The sequence below is a fragment of the Ambystoma mexicanum genome, chromosome 1p (assembly GCF_040938575.1).
Source record: "Ambystoma mexicanum isolate Mex_15411 chromosome 1p, UKY_AmexF1_1, whole genome shotgun sequence".
Classification (NCBI taxonomy): Eukaryota; Metazoa; Chordata; class Amphibia; order Caudata; family Ambystomatidae; genus Ambystoma; species Ambystoma mexicanum.
Window position 1 is genome coordinate 501,383,283 of NC_090921.1, and position 19,982 is coordinate 501,403,264.

A 19,982-nucleotide genomic window follows, 5' to 3' on the forward strand; every position below is an offset into this window, starting at 1 on the left:
TCTCTATATGGTAGAGGAGAGGTACAGAGGACCCCACCCAAGATTCTCTATTATTGGTACGTGGTCGAGCAATCAAGGTCTAGCTTCTCAGGAGGTGATGCAGGCTGGTTCTTAAGTACAGTGTAGTCCGCAAGCACCCACAAAGGAATGTCTGCACACTGTATTAGTTAAAACACACTCTTTATATAATTAATATTCAAGGTTGTGTACAATATCACAATAACTCACTTTGTACTCGGTTATCTATAATGGCATATACAGATCTAGTTGGTACCTTAATTACGATTAGAGCTCTTTAAAGTGCATCAACTGCACGGTTAAATGGCACACAAATCAGTTTGTAACGAAAACCAACAATAAATATAGGAGGAAAGCAGTTGGTTAGAACAAGTGGCAGAATACTGGCCCCGATACCTAGACACAGTTCTATGTGGAGATCCGGTTAAATATTGGTATCTTTTGATCAGTGGGGAATGGCAGAGGGTTGGTTGTGTGAGATCTGTTAGGCACCATGGAAGATAAGAGGGCTGGATTTTGAGATCATTGGGGAGTTAGGCATATCACTTGTTTGGTAGTATGGCCAGTTGGGTTAGGAGTACCACTTGAGCAGCATGGAAGAGTGGATGGGATAGATTCATAGGGGTGGGGGTCTCATTACTACAGGTTTTTTTGGGTGTTGGATTCCTGGGCTCTTGTGGGCAGCACAGAGAATGTGCAATATGTCTCAGGAGGATAGCTCAGCGGCAACGTGCTTGCCTTGGAAGCAAGACGACACCGAGCAATACAGGTTCGATCCCCGGGTCCGCGCTTAGAAACCTCTGGGTATTAAGCGCGCTATAAATAACATATCATATCATTCAGGGGTCTATGTGTGCGGGTCTCGTGGGCAGCCTCCCTGGATCCTGTGCAAGAATTTTGGATGCGCCTCCCCCCACCATTCCGGTCCATGTGTGTGTAGTTGGCCCAGAATAAAATGCCATGCCACAATTTTAAAAAAGCAACGCTGACTACATTAAAAGTCATGCCACAGTTATAAAGGGTTAGACAGCGTGATGCTGTAAATGCATAGGGGAGACAGGGCCTCCGTATCCTTGTCCTTTACTGCTTTTTATCGGGTGTTCTATCGTGTTTTCTGTGCAGGAGTTCATGTGGGACTCCTGGTGGTGCAGCTCTCTCTTTTGGCTTTGGAGAACAGACACATGGGACACTCTTATGGCACCCCTGGGTGGGGGGGGTACAACCCTGTGCCCCGAGTGTATGTTTTTGGGCACCTGTGTGTGGCCCACAGAGCAGGGTATGGGCTGGTGGCAGCTCTGTGCTGAACTGACTGGTGCCCTGAGCGTCCTCCATTTTGGGATGCCCAGGCCCTGTCATTGGAATCGGTAGATTCATGATGGAGACAAGATGGCCCCCGTGGCCTCTTGCCTTCCATCGTCTGTTACCTTGATCTTCCCAAAGTCCCGGTAAGCCTTGACTCTGTCCCTTCCCCCTGACTGGCTGTTGGGTGGAAGTTCCATATATGGTAGTGTGTGGAAGTGCCGACCAGACTGGCTGGAGCCTTTCCCAACAACTGTATGTTGTCGGTACACCCTGTGGGTGGGACCTGGGTGAATGGAGTGTGTGATGAATATGCACTTCTTGTTGTGGATGTCTAGTTTCTGGTGTTTGACACAACGACTGAGACAGCCCTGCCCGAAATTGGTATGAATGCAGTGTGGAGTGTTGAATGGCTGGATACTTGTCCCAATACACATAACTTGTTGTGAGTGTCTAGAGAGAAGTGAATGGCCTCAATACCTTATTGGCTGCCTGCCTGCATGAATGCCCTTCGCAGTGATTGGATGCTTGAGTAAGACCCAGCAGAATGAATGGGAGATCAACAGTACATCTGCAGACCTCTTACTGCTAGGAATCATGTTCAGAAGCTGAAGTCCACTACAAAGAGTAACTGGAGTAAAACTGAAGCTTAACCTTGAAGCCCTGATGGAAGAGAAGTCTTGCTGCTGCTCTACTTCGTCAATCTGAAAGCTGCTGTGTCTCCAAGGACCAGGGGTGTTGCTAGGTCTGGAAAAGACCCAGGGCTACGCTGATGTTGGAACTGTTGGGCCTGGGGGTTAGCTAGCCTTTTGGTTGTAGCTCTTGAGATTCTTTCCGGGGCTACAACCAAAAGATCAGGGGCTATAGCCCCCTTAGTCCCCCCTAGCAATGCCTCTGCCAAGGACTGACCCAGAGAGAACCTGGTAAGGCGCCCTCTTCCCGAGCTATGAGGGATCATCGTGCACCAACTGATCTTTGCCAAAGCTCCCTGGTAGACAGACCTACGACAGGCTGCCTACCAGAGACAGGGACTGCCGCAGTATCCCAAAGAGAAGCGCACGGACTGTTGTCCGCCACCATCGATGACCGCCGTCGCCGACCGGAGCCACCGTGCTCCCGTTGCCTAAGAACTTTCGATTCACGGATGCGCTCATCTGCAACGCCGCCCGCCTTATCCCGCTGGAGAAGGCCAGGCCATTGACGCGCCAAGGAGCATCTGCCGGTGGGTTTTCCACTACCCAAAGACCACAGAGACGCTGACGACTCAACACCCTTGCTGGGCCACAGTTCTTCAAACTCTTTGCGGCCCTGGATGCCTCTTCCTTGCAGGATGTTTACGCTTCCCTTTCGACGAGCACCGCTAGGAAAGAAGCTGCCACTTCACCGTCTGCTTCACCCTGTTCTCCGTCGGACGTTCGACGACCCGTGACTCCTGCCTTAAAGGGAGGGCACTCAAGAAGGGCCATTGATTCCCCGACGAGGAACGCTACAATGCCAGGTACTTTGGGGTTGCAGAACTATTTGAAACTCTCTTGTGATCAATATGTGGCCTGGGTTTGTGATATATCTTTATTCTACAGGTTGCCCAGGTGGGGGGATCTCCACATAGAACTGTGTCCAGGTATCGGGCCAGTATTCTGCCACTTGTTCTAACCAACTGCTTTCCTCCTATATTTATTGTTGGTTTCCGTTACAAAATGATTTGTGTGCAATTTAACAGTACAGTTGATGCACTTTAAAGAGCTCTAATAGTAATTAAGGTACCAACTAGATCTGTATATGCCATTATAGATAACCGAGTACAAAGTGAGTTATTGTGATATTGTACATAACCTTGAATATTAATTATATAAAGACTGTGTTTTAACTAATACAGTGTGAAGACATTCCTTTGTGGGTGCTTGCGGACTACACTGTACTTAAGAACCAGCCTGCATCACCTCCTTAGAAGCTAGGCCTTGATTGCTCGACCACGTACCAATAATAGAGAATCTTGGCTGGTGCACCGACCCCTGCATTTGCAATGGGTGAACAAGTCTTCTGGGGCAAACGCTGACCCAAGTGATGTTATAGTGTACCATCATGTGGAAAGGGACACCAGGAGGAGTTACACTGTAGAGGGCATAACAGCATAGGCATGTGGCTGTGTGTAGGTCACTGGCTAGACCCATTTTTAGTTGTGACTATTAGGTGATGCTTATTCACCACATACTAACCAAAACACTTGCATGACGGTTCAGCTCGGAAGGAAAGGTCATGTGAGGAGGGGCACACATCTTCTTGGTGTTGTTTGGCATTCTACCCACCCATTGTCCAATGCCATGCTTCTCCCTATGGTCATTCCCACCCACTACCAACCCCTTCATGCCCAAAACGCATCCACCTAGAATCTCTATGAGCCACCTCTATCTAGCAGCAACATCAAACTTTAGACTGTCAGTATTGTTCTAAGCAGTCTGCTGAGAGCTAATGGCCTAAGTACAGCTGTAAATGTGCCAATAGTGTATTCAAAATGTTTCAACCAAGTGTGCCTTCAGACACTCCATTTATGTCTGTTCTTGCACTCAAGGTCCTATTAAAAACAAGTATTGGCAAAGCAAATGGTTTGGGCCTATGAATGGTTATTAGAGACGTCTTTGCTGGGTGGCGTGGCTAAGCGCCGGAGAAGATGGCCGCCTAGATGAGCCGCTCCGCCTCACAAGATATAAATATAGCATTAGGTCTTTATTTTATTTGTATAGACTTACCTTTTTTTTCAATGTTTCATCCCGCAAAGTGGCTGCAAACAGGTCCGTGGAGTTTCAGTGCCAATCCGGAGTGCTGGAAGAGCTTCTCTTGCAGCCGCATTGCTTACCGAAGGCGGGTACCGAGACCAAGCTGGAAGTGCACCGCCCCTCATGAGGAGAGGCATGGCGTCGCGCTTCAAGTGACGCGCCAGCTCGGGCCTAGCATCATGGGCTCCTTTAATTAGATTGTGCCACCTGGTGGACAAAAGAAGGAAAACAAAAAGAACTCATTTAACAGCTTTATAAGGAATACTGAGAAGAGAGAGACACAGAAACAGAAAAGGAAAGGAAAAAAAGGTGAGAAGAGGAGGTGGAGGGGGATGTGAGAAGGGGAGAGAGCAATAAGAGGTGAAGTGAAAAGACAGAAATAACCAAAGATTACAACTAAAATTGCAACATTATACATTATTGCCACTATCTCTCCAACAATCTTTATCTGCTTGCTTCACGGCTTGGATTGTTGACCCCCAGCCCCCAACCTCCTCACCTCCACAACTATACATGCTGGCTCCTCTCCTTATCATACACTGCACTGGAGGATTGCTTCTGGATTCCTTTATGGTACTATTAATAGCTGCAGGACATCTTCAAACTTTTAAGCATCCATAGTATACGCCTTATTATTCTCTGTCTTTCCATTTTGGTCTCTTTACCTAAGAGTAATACAGTATGAATAATATGGATGTAATAATTGTATACTATAAGACGTCATAGAAAATATTTATAAAGAGGAATTGCCAAACCCTTTCAAGTCAACAAGTCACTCTAACATTTTACAATAAAGCGGTTATATAATTAAATGCAAACTGTCTATTGTTCCGACATATACATATCTTCCATTCTTCAGTTTAGTTAAACGCCCTAATTATGAGGTTCAGCTAACAATCTCCAATTATGGCAGCTAATAAAGCTAATAAAAAAATGCATCCTCTGCTAAAGATGCCACCGCCTCTTCAACAAATCTTAAAAGACCTAAAAGTGACTCACCGCCTCCACTAGGAATTTCTGATCCTGCCGTCGAAGCCATCCTTGGGGAAATTAGGGCACTTAAACCCTTCGTTGACACTACTAACACTAAGCTACAGCAATTAGATGAAAGGTCGATGGGTGTTAATAATAGAGTGGAGGAAGTAGAGAAAATAATTGGTGTTCTTGAAGATATATCGCCTAGAGTTGCACAATTAGAAAAATCTATTAAAGACCTCCAAAGGCATAACGAAGACTTGGAAAATCGCAGTATGCACAATAACCTACGCATCTCAGGTTTACCATAGGGAGCTAAGGCAACTGACCCCATTGTCTTCCTACAAAAATTCTTACCAGCTATTCTACATTTGCCCTTGGATACAAAATTTAACATACAACGGGCTCATAGAATAGATCAACCTTCAGTTTCTTCCACATCTCGTCAGCTGCCTTGAACTCTCATATTTTACCTATTGGAATACTCTCAACTACAACTTATTGTTTTAACAGCAAGAGAGCGTAAATCACTCATCTGGCATGGAAGCAAGCTATTTATCTCGCAGGATGTGGCCAGAAGCACGGCTTAAAGAAGATAAGTGTTTCTATCCTTCCGTCCTGCTCTAAAGCAACTAAATATCCACTATGGCTTAAACCACCCATGCTCCTTTAAGGTAACACATGAAGGTCGCAAAGCTGTGTTTGATGATCCAGCCGATTTGAGGTCCTTCATACAATCCGTAAAAAATGACGGCATGGACACTTCCTCCCCTGCAAGTACCTCAACATCATCTACTACCTGAAATCTTGACCTCATTTCTTGTATAATTTGTTTTATTTCTGTTTGTTTACATTATCATTTACCTAATGCAGTTATTATCCAATTACTTTAATAGATTGGGGCGTGCGCCCTTTGGGTGTCCCTCTTCCACTGATGGTCGTTCTTTTCCTTTTGGCGACCCAGTTGGCGTTACCTATCCCCCGTATTTCTTTCCTCCTGGATCCTTCTCCTTTGTCCCGTTTGATTTCTAAAACCTTTTGTATTTCATTGTCTGAATCCTCCCAAAATATGATCAAACCCATTTCTCTGCTCCTTGATCCTCAATGTTCTATCCTCCTGTATCACTGTTTGGGTGTATATGTTTTAAACTACATTACTAAGGATCTGATTCTGTTATCGCACTACAGCCATATGTTGCATGTCTATCATTATGTTTCTGACTAAATGATCTTCAAGTGTATAACTTGGAACATCAAAGGATGTAAACATCCTATTAAAAGATGCAAAGGTATATCTCATTTGAACAAATTTAAGCCAACGGTTGCTTGCCTACAAGAAACACATTTATCTAACAAAGAATCTATGAAGCTTAAGTCGCTTTGGGTTAAGGAGGTTATTTCCAGTCCTGCTATTTCCAAGAAAAATGGAGTTGCTATATTAATTTAAAAAAAACCTTCAAAATTCTTGATGAAGATGCTGATACAAATGGCAGATGGGTTTGGGTAAAGCTTTTAATTGATTCTACATAAGTATCTGTCCTTAACATCTATGGTCCCACATTACCAGATCCCCCCTTCTGGACCTCAATCAAAGAAATGATACTCAAAAATAACTTCACCAATTTGATTATGTGCAGAAATGTCTATCAGGTCCTCGATCCTTTTTTAAACCGAAAGTCCAGCTGTACGTTCAAATCAAACAAAACTCATAAGTCCTTTGTTAACTGCCTAGCGGAGACAGGATTAATTGACACATGGAGACTATCCCATTCTACACAATTAGATAATACCTTCCATTCACCCCCACACAATACTCTATCATGACTGGACTATATTTTTGCAATCAAAACCCTCTCTGGAACCATTATGGATTCTAAAATCTCTAATATTATCATATCAGATCATGCACCTGTTATCACATCCTTTTGCCTCACAGAGGCAAACAAAACTGCTACTAGATGGAAACTTAAAAACTTCCTTCTAAATGATCCACAGTTTAATCAATCGGTTCAAGCTTTCATCCAACAATATTTTACTAACAATCAAGATTGTGATACCTCGGTTGTTAATAATTGGGATGCATTCAAAGCCGCCTTAAGAGGTCACATAATGGCCCTCTCCGGTAGGAACAGAAAACTTAGGAAAAAACATCTAGATGACCTTTACTCTAAACTCACCCTTGCAGAACAACGCTACTATGTAGACACTAACTCAACAAACTTACGACAAGTAATAAAACTACGCTTTGAAATTAACAAAGAAATCACAGAATTTGCAACAGGTACCATACTTAAATACAAAACAAAGATAAAAAGGAAAAAGGTCCAACTTCCCATATTAAAGACACTCAAGGCATATCTCATCACCATTCAGGTAAAATACTTGAATGCTTCAGGAAATTTTATACTGATCTCTATATTCCAGAAAGCTCTATTCCCAAAGACAAAATCGACTCCTTTCTTAAAAATATCAGTTGCACTTCCTACCCCAGAATAGACCTTTCTCACCTTGACAATGATATTACCTCCTCAGAGATCACTACAGCTATTCACAGCCTGGGCAAAGGCAAAGCACCCGGCCCAGATGGATTATCTACGGATTTCTAAATCAATTTATCCCAAGTAATAAAACTTAACACTTTTTTCATACTTTATATCACAGAAATCTTCCTCTGGTTCATTCTCAGAAGCTTTACTTATCATTTTCCCCAAACCTGACAAAGACCCTTCCCTCCCCAGTAACTATCGATCCATTTCTCTTATCAACATAGAAAGTAACATTTTTGCTAAAATATTTGCTGATAGAATTGAATCCTCACTTCCAAATCTGGTTAAAGCGGATCAAACTGGCTATGTAAAAGGATGTAACATATCCTCTAATGCTAGACTTCTACTTAATGCCATTAACCTAGCAGCCAAAGACAAAAAAAAACATACAAGGCTATGCTGCCATTGCATTGGATGCAGAGAAAGCTTTTGATTGTGTAGATTGGAATTTTATGTTCCAAACCCTACGCTGGCACGGATGTGGTGAAAAATGTATCTCACTTGTTGAACTCCTTTATTCAGCCCCCAAATCCACTATCTATTTAAATGGACAAACTTCTTCATTCTTTCCCTTACTCAGAGGCACACGGCAGGGCTGCCCCTTCTCACCGTTATTATATATTCTTTTACTTGAACCGTTGCTGGAATTAACAAGATCAAAGAAAAATATCCCGGGGATTCAAGCAGGTACCTCCATTACCAAAATTGCTGCATATGCTGACGATATTCTTATCTTAATCAAAAACCCCAAACTTCATATACCTAACCTCTTAGATGCACTATCTCAGTTTGGTCATGTATCAGGATATAAACTTAACAGACAAAAATCAGAAATTATGCCCTTAAATCCCTACTGCCTCAAGTATGACATTGACACTTTCGGCCTCAAATGGTGTAGTGGCTCCATCAAAACCTTAGGACCTATGCCCCTACAATCCAGGAAACTCTCAAGCTGAACACTAAAACGTTACTGGACACTCTTAAGGACCTTACATCCAGATGGTCCCCCCTTTACCTCTCCTGGTGGGGGCGTTTGGATACAATCAAAATGATGCTATCCCTTATTGCACTTTATTATCTTCAGCTTCTCTCCGTTCCACTATCCCTTTCTTTTTTCAAATCAAATATTCCATGCTACTAAAGTTTCTTTGGGGAGTAGGATAAAGAAAAAGAATTGTGCTAACTAAACTCAAAGCACCTTATGAAATGGGAGGTGTTAGATTCCCTGACTTTAGCTATATCACTCTGCATTTCTCATAAAACAGTCTCGCCATTGGTTCAGAGATCCCGAATTTGCCGATATCCCTACATGGTGTACATTAGAAAAACACCTACTTCATCCACACAACATTACTGATTATATATACATATTTAAACATACCTCAAAGAACATCTTGGAATCTATTAAAGCATCCATTTTGGCCCTACAAAGCTTTCTCTTCCCCCATACCAAAACTCCCAATAAATACCTTTTCCCGTTACTATGGCATAATAAGAATATAATAAAAAATAAAAAGATCCTTAATCACAAAGCATGGATCAAAAAAGGAATCAGATTCATCCAACACATTATAGTTGGTCCTTCCATTCTTTCCTTCCAGCAATTCTCTACCATATTTACCATAGCCTAGACTGACAGTTTTACAATAAATTAATCAACTCCTGTCTTGATGCACTTGGTCACTTTTCCTACGAGATTCTTTCTCCAGACGCCATCAGACTACTACAGTTAACCATGACAGGTGAAGTTAGAGCTTCGAAAATATATAATATGCTAACATCAACATTTAATATTTGCCCAATTCGTCTGAAGTGGGAATTTGACTTAGGATATATCTTTGAAGATCATATATGGCTCTGCCTGTTTTCTAAAATTAAACAATTGTCGGTCTCTGCAAACATTACACAACACTATTATTTCTTTATTCATAGAGCATTTATTACTCCGGCTAAATTAGCCAAGGCTAACCCGAATTATGATGCTAAATGTTGGTCATGTGGCTTATCTCCCGCTACATACATGCATATGTTCTTTGAATGTTCATATATTGTTACATTTTGGCAAGACATTTGGAAGTTCATTGAGTGTATCTTCTCTGTAAATGTGCCATTTTCTTCTGTGAGCATATTTTTAGGTAGTCTGGCCATTACAACATATATTCCACCTGACTCTGCCAGATTATACGATCTATTTATCTGTTTAGCCTTAAAATGTATGACAGCGAACTGGAAAGACTTTCGATCGCTCTCTACTAGAGTATGGTGGAACCGTATTTGTCAAACTCATAAATTGGAAATGTACATGGCTAATAATCAAAATACAATTCCTAAATACAATGATAAATGGTACTATTTCACCTGTTATCTTAACTGTTTCAATGCAACTGCTCATGGCTCCTAATCATATATTCTCATGTTTGCTTCACTAACTTGATAACTATATTCATATCCAAAAACCTGTTTTATATTATTACAGAAATGGAAGGATCAGTTTTATGAAATAATTTACTATACTCATCTTCCCCCTTCACCCTGCTCCCATCTGTTTCTTGTATGTCTCCTGTTTGTCTCCCAGTATGTCTCCCCATATTTCTATTCTTATCTCCATATTAGTTACTCGTTACAGACATGTTTTATATGAATCCATGTTTAACAACACTACCTTTAACTTCTATTCTATTCTTGTTCAAATTGCTACATTTAGTTAAAGAATGTCTTGAATATAGATCATACTCTTCCTTGTTAAGATTGTTAACTCTGTTTATCCTTCATGGTACCTGTTCCACTCAAAGTCTGTTACGTGCTAACACATTTATCATTATTAATATCTTGAACAATAAAATCAATTAAAAAAGAGACGCATTTGCTAGGCACTGCTATTTTATGCCCAAGTAAACACACCATTTTCCAGCTGTTGCCTTCTTGTGGTCCGGTAGTATTACTGGCACATGCATGTCCAATGCCTACACAAACTGCTTGCTTTTAATGACACCTGGCTTTGCCCAAAACCAAAAAGTGATTTGGAAGGTTGCAAATTAATCATATCCACTGAAACTGTTCAGGGCAATTTTCCATATTTTTTATTCTTTTAGGTTGTAGTGCGTACCTTAAAACAAGCACACAATTAAATATAATTTGCTCTATGAAGGATGCCTCCTGCCCTGTACATTTTTTAAAAAGCAATCAAAACACTGAAACATATAGTGGAAATGGTGTCATGTTTATGATGACTGGAATAATATACTCAATGGATGTATTTGGGTGTATTTTAATGGTAAGCAATTCATGTATTACAGACATGAGATAAACTTCATGAACCATGTCAGACATATTATGACGGTTCAAGTAATTAATAAAGGGAGCCCATTTCAAGTTGTTTTTGGGGACAGTATCAAGACAGAAAGCCATTCAGTGTTCAATTATATGTGTGTGGCAGATATTGTTTCACCAGCCCTTAGCTGAGATGTTTTGAAAGTTTTTCCAATTGGCAGTAATGAGCTTGATGGCAGTAGCAATAAAGAGGTCATATAGGATGGGGAGGAGAGAGATTTGTCCGCTTTGACAGCATTACTTCCCAGAAACACATTTGTAAGGGAAAGAGGAACATGTATATCAAGGATTGCTGTTAGGTATTTCCAGATTTCTTGCCATAGCCTGAACACAAACGGGCATTCATAAAACATATACTTGTAAGAGCCTAGGGTATTCCGCATGACCAATAGTTGCCATCTGATTGCTTTTTAGCTTTTGTCAGTTTTAAAGGGGTAATGAAGGCTCTGTGCGTGAAGAAAAAAAGGTTTTGAGTGATGTTGGCAGAGGTGGGAATATATCTTATCTTAGACCATATCAGAGACCATGTATGATCATCGAAGACCCTACTACAATCAGTCTCCAATTGGGATTGTACGAGCCACTTGATTGTAGGAGGGTCGGCCGCGGTCAACAATTTGCAGAGTTTTGCAGCTCGGATGTCAGGGATCGTGGTCATTAGATGTAATTTTGCACTGTCAGGAGAAAGAACGTTGTTGTTGTGAGCTTGAAGACCATCCAGACAGGCGTGGACCAGCTTCTTGTGAAAGGCAAAGTCTGATTAATTTAAAGAAAATGAATTCTTGAGGTCCTGGAATGACGCTATGGTGTGATCTTGCACTATCTGATAGATAAACCTAATAATCTTGGAGAGACATGACTTCCTATATAATACTCTGTTATTAATTGTAATAGACCTGTTATGCCACAGATATGGGAATCGTTCCTAGGACGGGGATTTGATGGATGAGAAGAGGTGTACTCTTAGGGCAGATTTGGAAGTTTTGATTGGGTTGGAAAGAGTAGTGTAGTGGAAGAGCGAATTGAGAGATAAAATGTATCAGCAATATTATGAGGGGACGCTAACCGTTATTCAATTATGTACCAGGAGGGGGGTTATTTAAATCAAAAGGGGAATACCAACCGCAGGTTTGTCTAAGTATGAACGCATAGTGGTATAGTTTGAAATACGGAAATCTGACACCACCTCTTTCACAAGGGGTCTTGAGTTTGATGAGTGCAATTCTTTTGCTTTTGCCTTTTCCCAAGTTGAGCAAAATTGAGTAGATGGATTTGAAAAATGGAGTTGGGAGAGGTACAGGAAACATTTGTTAATACTATAACACAATAGGGGAAAACAAAATCTTAATAGTGTCCAGACAACCCCACCAGGATAAATAAAGAGGGGACCAGCTGGAGGATAAATCTTTAAGCCTGTTGAGTAAGGTGTGTCAATTTATTTTGATAGTGTTGGTAACCGAGGAAGAATATCGTAAGCCTAAATATTTGAAGGAGGTATCGCACCATTTGAAGCCAAATACATCTAATTCATGTTTAAGGCAGTACAAATTGAGAAGTAATAGCTCTGACTTGTCTTTATTGAGCTTATACCCAGATACAGTTAAAAAATCTTGTAATCTGGCCAGAAGATAGGGGATAGTGTTGTTTAGGATTGTTCCTAGGAATGAGAATATCGTCCGCAAAGGCGACTATCTTGGTTTCATGCATGCTGGATGCAATCCCAGGAATATTCTTATCAGATCGGATGAGCTCTAAAAGGGTTTCGAGGGATAGTGCATATAGAATGGGGCATAGAGGGCAACTCTGCCTAGTTCCCCTTTGTAAGGAGGAAAAGGATGAGGACTGACCATCAATACATATCGAGGATTTGGGATCAGAGTACAGAAGTTTAACAAGGGATATGAAGCCATCACCACAGCCAGATTTGAACATATACTCCCAATTGACCCGATCAAAGGCTTTTTTGACGTCTAAGGTGATGGCGGCACAGCCCGATATGACCTTTTTGTCCTGTGAAATAATGTTCAAGGAATTATGTAGGAGTCTGGCATTGGCCGAAATTTTCTTGCCTTTGACATAGCCTACTCGTTCGGATTTAATGATATTGGGAAGGTAGGATTCAATTCTATTGGTGATTATTTTGGCAAAGATCTTACTTTCTACATTTATGAGAGATATGGGTCTATCTTTTTTGGGAAGATCCAGATCTTTTTCGGCTATAGGAAATAGGATAAGGAAGGCCTCAGAGAAGGTTCCGGACAAAGAACCTTTAGAAATGAAAGAAGAGTAAAGGGTTTTGAGTCTGGGGGTTAAGGAGCTGGAGAAGCAATTGAAAAATTCAGTGGATAGAGCGTCAGATCCTGGAGCCTTTCCTTTTCCCAACCCCTTGATGGCCTGTATGATTGCCCGCGTAGTAAGGTCACCATCCAGGCCACCAATATTAGTTGATGGGTAGGATTGTCTATTCATTTTTATCAAAGAAAGATTTGAGATTGTCCTCTGGGACCAAAGAATCTGGAGAATGTTGGTCGGTGTAGAATTTCTTGAAGACCTCTATAATATTGGAGGTATTGGTGATGATGGAACCAGTGGGATTTTGAATGTGGGAGATGAGTATTTTCTCTTTCCTAGCTTTGAGATAGGAGGCCAGAGCTTTGCCAGCTTTGCTGGAGGTTTGGTAAATTTTGGATTTGTATTTTAAGATGGCACCAGCAGCTTGTTTAGTAAGTATTTTGTTAATTTTAAAGCATAGGTACGAAGGTCTGCGTTCAAGGGCGAGCGATAATGTTGCTTCTCTGCACTAGGAAGCTGAAGCTTTAGAGAATCAAGGTCTTTTTTGAATTGCTTCTTTTTCATATTGGAGAAGGCGATTATATGACCTCTTAGGGCAGCTTTAAAGGCGTCCCAGTTAGTGGTGATGGAGGTATCTTCGTCTAGAGTTTCTAAAAAAAAAGTTCTGTTGGAAGGACATGAATGACTGAATTAATTATTGGTCCTGAAGAAAACAGTCTTTGAATTTCCATCTAGAGCATGGTGTTTTAATGTCAGAGAGATCAAAGGTAGTTATTACTGGAGCATGATCAGATATAAACATGTTAGAGATGAGGGAGTCATTAATGGTATTCGTAAGGGATTTAGTAGTGAAAATGTAATTGAGGCATGATGCAGTATTATGGGGATGTGAATGAAATGTGTATTCTAGGTCAACCTGATGGGCCAGTCACCAACTGTCAATAAGGTCAGTTTCAGTTAAGCAATGTCTAAAAGCTTTATGGGACTTGGAATTCTTGAAGTAGAATTTGGATTTTATATCTAAGAAGGGGTCTAGAACTTGGTTCTCTTCTCCATACAACATTAGATTGGAGAAATTTGAATTCAGTATGGTTTGTTTAATAGAGTCCCAAAAATCGGATCAGGTAGAGTGGGACCATAAATACACATAACAGTAATGATATCAGATCCAACCAGCCGTTTGACCCACTCCTACCTGCCATTGGTATCCACATCTTGATCTAGAATATTATATGATAGCTTCTTATTAATTAGTATGGCCACACCATTTTTCTTCCCAACCGCTGGACTGGCGATGACATCATTGACCGATAGGGTTTTGAGTTTCATAGCTTCTGTAAGAGAGAGGTGTGTTTCCTGTATACAGGCAACAAATGGGTTTAGCTTTTTGAGATGAGAGATCATTTTGTATCTCTTAATTGGGTTTTTACAGCCCTTAATCTTCCAGGTAACACATCTAAAAACCATCGAAGAGAAGCAGCATGGTTAGAACAGGAACACAAAAATACGTAAGGATGAATGTTTCATCAAATACGGTACACAAAACAGTAGTAAGAGTAGCCTCAGTAAATACATACCTGAGTGAGCAGTGCATCCAAAACTGTCAGGGTGAACATAGAAGGATGACACAAAAGGAAGGAGGGGAACGAAGAGGATACTTGATCAAGGTAAAATGAAACAGAAAAGCATAACTCTGAATGAGATGACAAATTGAGACATAAAGTATATAGAGAGAGTAGACAGGATCAAGTACATCAAGGAGAATAAAAAACAGAGAAAAAATAAAGGAGTAGGTGACACCAACAGGGCATAAAAAAAGGCCCTGGAAGAAGAGGGGTTCCAAGTGATGCTCGGCCCACCAGTATAGGGGCCAAACTAGAGACTGCAACACTTCAGTAACGTAAAAAAGTCAAGACCCAGAAGAAGATCTGTTGGTAAGAAATTACATATCCATGCTGTCGGTCTTGAGGGAATGGATGAAAGTCTTGAGGTCAACCAGTTCATCAAATATTGAAGTACGACCATCATACATAACTTTAAAAGAACAGGGGTTGTAAAGCCCATATCCGACGTTGAGTTGTTTTAGCGCAGGCCGATATGAGAGGAATGCCTTCCTTCGCTGGGCAGTTTTTTTTGCCACATCTTGAGAGATATAGTTCCTGTTCCCATGCCAGATGAGGGTATTCAACTCTTTGGCCTTTGAAAGAATGAGCAGCTATTGGGTGTATTCAAGTAGATAAAAAAATCAAGTGCGTGGTGGGAGGTATGCTCATTGTGGACTTCTTGATGAGCCAATGCAATGTGTGCATCGAATATTGAGGGATATTTCTTTTGGGATGTGAAACAGGGATGGTAACAGATTCTGGAGAAAAGTATTGCATCGTTCCCCTCCCATCCCTTGAGGAGGCCCGTAATGCGCAGGTTGTTGCGCCTGCTACTGTTTTCCAATTCTTCGTTATGTTTTTTAAGGTCCTTCACCGCTTTTTCTAGCTGGGACATCCTGGGTGAAATGTCTTCCACAAGACCTATTATGTTTTCAATTTCACTGATTCTATTTTTGAATGCGTTCCACCTATCATCAAACTGATGCAATATTTGTTGGTGGTTTAAATAAATGGTTTGGGCAACCTTATTTCTTGTAGAATGGCCTCAATGGTGGGGTCTTGTGAAAGTGATGGTGGCAGCAAATCACTTTTGAGCCTTATGTCTAGCAGAGCAGGTTTACACATCTTTAGAGGCATTTGGCAATTTCTGGTTATTTTTGCTAGACGTCATATTGACTAATTAGCCCCCAATAATATAGTGTTGATATAATGAGCACAGAAGTATCCCACTGGCACAAAAAGAGGAGGGAGGTGCTAAGTGTACCCCAATTGAAGTAAAGTAAATTAGGGGAGATACAATGCTATATCAAAACTCAGGCAGTAAATGTTGTGGGGTGAAGTAGATCTAATTTCACCTTATGTTCTTCTTTATTTCTATCCTTTTAGTGCAATTTATCCTTGTTATGGGCATTATTGTTTATTGTCCATGAGGTGGCACTGTGTAGGATAGAAGAGGCCAGACTGGGCCCAATCCTGAAGTTGCGGCACCACCGCGGCCATGGATCTTCTCATGGGTGACGGATGGCATCTGTGCTCACCACCGAGGGGCTTGCAGGACAGAGGAAATGTTTATATAAGTGCCGCAGCACACCGGAATCGGAGAGCGAGTAGTCCGCAGCCGTCGTTTCAATAAGGTGAGGAGAAGGTGGAGGGTTTAAAGAGACAGAACAAAGTTATGCATTGTTATATGATGCAGTGGGACGGAGCTGCGTGCCTAAGCAGCCATCTTCACCGGCATCAAGCCAAATTGTATTTTATTGAGAATGCTTAATGAGATAAATGAATGTGATAATTCACTTTTCAGAATAATAAAATCATGATTGCATTAGCGGATTTATGAAAGGTGTGCTGACTTGTTTTTTAATGCACAGGTTTTGCGATAAACAACTTTTGTCCATCGGCGCCGTTACAGAACGGAATTAGCCGTTTACAAAACAGTCTTTGTTCTGCCAACAGAAGGAGCAGCCCAGTCAGAAGTGCTAGGCCACATCCCCACTGCGCAGGAACACGAGCTACACACTGAGCTGGAGTCCCCATAAACCTGTGTGGGGTAATCCTGCACTTAGCAAATTGAAAACCTGGCAGTGTCAAATAAACCCTTCATCATTCTCAGGCCAGCAAAAGGAGTCCCATTAAATTGGCTAATAAATACATATATTATTACAGTAGTTAGAAGCAGGGAGAATCTGGCATGAACTGCAACACTCCAACCACCTGCCACTCAATGTATGTAAGTAATAATAACTGCGTCCAATGTAACACCTACGGACCTGAATTGTATTTAACTAAGTATAAGCAACACTGTAACAAGCGCCACAATGCCTTTGGTCTGCTGTGCGCTCACCAAATGTGAATAAATAAATAAATAAATATCACCACTTTATTTTATTAATATTTGTCTCCTTGACATACTGATGAAGAGACCTAAGTCTTGGCCAGCCCAATCTCTCCAACCTAGACAAAGTAAAACTAAAAAGCACCACATGGAGAGTTTTAAGTCAATTATCACCACAGACACCGTAAATAAGCATCCCCCAAGGCCAGTGACCCTCACCCCACCAACCTAGTGACAAGCTTGTTAACAGATAGGGGCCCCTCCTCCTACCATCCCACAGCACATAGGCCTGGAAGAAGCAACCATTCTAGTGGACTGCTCACCCAGTCAAGCTCCATTCCCCAGATAAGTCCCATGGCACACAAAACATTGTGCTAGAGTATAGCATGTATTTCACTGCTCCATTAGGAGAGACTAATTGCCAAAAGTGATGGTGCCATGGGCGGGCTAAGGGGCAATTCAGCTTGGGGTAATATTATCAATTTTATTATTCAAGGAGCACCGCTATAGAAGTTTATACATCCATGTGTGAGTGTGGCATTTTCTGTAGAACTGAATCACTTCTAGGCAGGGTTTTAAGAGGGATAGGAAATTGAGGGGGGCCTCATTTGGTGGCGTGCCTTGCATGATGGGCGTGGCCTGAAAAGTACACATACTATAGTAAGGTGCGCCAACAAATATATAAATATATGTAAGCATTTATATATGTGTATGCATACCGTACTATGGTTTGTGTACTTTCAAGAAATCTTTTATGAATATAGAAATATGCTACATATTTCTATGTTTATAAAAGATGGATTGAAAAGTACAGAAACCATAGTAAGGTACGTACATAAATATATAAATTCTTACATTTATATATTTGTTTGCATGCTTTACTATGGTTTGTGTACTTCAAGATGGCTTGAAAATTGCACAAACCATAGTAAGGTGAGCACACAAATATATAGCATTTATATAATTTATATATTTGTGTGTGTACCTTAATATGGTTTGTGTACTTTTCAAGCCATCTTTTATAAACCTAGAAATATGTCACAGAGTCCCCAGGTTCGCCAAAGCTTAATGAGGCCTCAGTGACCAGGGGGGGTTAAACAAAAGGACAGTAACTTCCTCTGGTGACCCCACATGTGAGGGGTCTCCAGAGGAAGTTACAGTGACTGACAGAATCGCCAGCCAAAGACCAAATGCTGGCAATTCTGTCAGCTTGCCTGACTTAATGGCAGGTATATCTCCTGTTGTGGATGTGGGTGTGGCAGGTGGCTGGATAATGTGTCCCACCGTGTTGTGGTGCGACCGGGGGATAGCAGCAGGATGTCATGCTCTGCTCTGCACACTCTATGCCAAGGGCGTGTGCAGCTGGCCCGGACGTGGCCATAGAGCAGAACTGGAAGGCACGTTCTACAGTCCCAAAGAAGGACAAGGTGGAGCCAGTAGGCGGGGCTAAAGGGAGGGGCCTGAGCCAGCCTATATAAGGCGAGCCCATCCACGTGCCTTTGCTTCTCGTTATTCTGCTTTCAGCAGCGTAACGCTCTCCGCTGTGCTTACTTGTGCATCACTGGATTCCTGCAGCCCCCTCCTGAAGATATTCCTGAGAGCGCTCCTTACCTGCAGTCTACCGCTACATCGCCGCGCGCGCCTTCCACCCCAACTACTCCATCGCTGAGGGTGCTCCTTACCTGTTGCCAGCCACTACAATGCTGGGCACACATTTTACCTGCTGCCAGCCGTTACATCGCTGAGCGCGCACCTTACCTGTTGCCAGAGGCTACAACGCTGGGCGCGCATCTTACCTGCTGCCAGCCGCTACATCGCTGAGCCCGCATCTTACCTTCTGCCAGCCGCTACATCGCTGAGAGCGCTTCTTACCTGCAAATCATTGCGGCCGGAGTCGGACTCTTCCTCTTACCTGCATATAATCACAGTCGGAATCAAAGTCTTCTTTCTCACTGGCATTCCATCACGGTTAAAGTCGTAGTCTTCATCCTGCAACCGCGAATCTTCATCGAGAATCCGGACGCCATCCTGCACCTATGAGGAAATAAGAACACAACAGGTTAGAACTCATATGTATATCGAACGCACAGCCACATCATACAAAAGACTAGAGTTCCCTTAGAAAGACCAACTTTCCTGTCACTGTTGAAACTCCATCAGCCTCTAAGGTCTTCCAGACTCTCTTCGGTCCCGATTTACTTCTCCTTGCCTATGGAAATAGAATGAGACATTGCAAGAATAATTATTAGACGAAATACAGACAGTCTAGTCGAACAATAGCTATAACAAAAGACTTACCTTCAAAGTGGATTGGTCGCAGCTGGTCTGGATCAACACTCCCACGGACCAGTGAAGCAAATTGGTCCGTTCTACGCGCCCCTGCTAGGATAAACAGGAACGATAGCTCAACATTACAAAACTACAGGTAAGCTGATATGGGAAAGCGCTTGCACACCGTATTTTGGCACAAAAAGGTTGGGGGAAGTCACAAAATCCCCACTCCATTTTCATTGCCTTTACTCTTCACTCAAGGGCAACACCCATCTCCAGAGCCGCAGGTCCAACCACTATTCGGAGGGGAAGGCTATTCCGAGGAGTCAAGTCAAGGGCGAGCTCCAAACCGTGCCCCAACACCCCACCGGAGACAAGGTGAGCGTAACAGAATGCAAAGCCTCTCCAAATTTCCGCCTGGGCACTTTGGAAACTTCCGAAACCGACCAGTTAGCCCAACTATTGGGAGAGCTACGGGCCGAGGTTCATGCCTCAAGACAGGAGACTAACTCCCTGAGTAGAGACCTTATTATAGCCC

At 42.1% G+C, this 19,982-nt stretch overlaps 1 long non-coding RNA gene across 2 annotated transcripts in view; it reads right to left on the bottom strand.

Moving 5' to 3' along the window:
• The window catches only part of LOC138573730 (uncharacterized), a 544,146-nt gene that overhangs the window by 273,267 nt on the left and 250,897 nt on the right, over positions 1-19,982 (bottom strand). For both annotated transcript variants that reach the window (XR_011303927.1, XR_011303925.1), the window contains exons 2-3: positions 4,591-4,756; positions 4,065-4,298 (exon numbers count right to left, since the gene is read on the bottom strand). This is a non-coding gene — a long non-coding RNA (uncharacterized lncRNA). The remainder of the gene's footprint in view (positions 1-4,064; positions 4,299-4,590; positions 4,757-19,982) is intronic.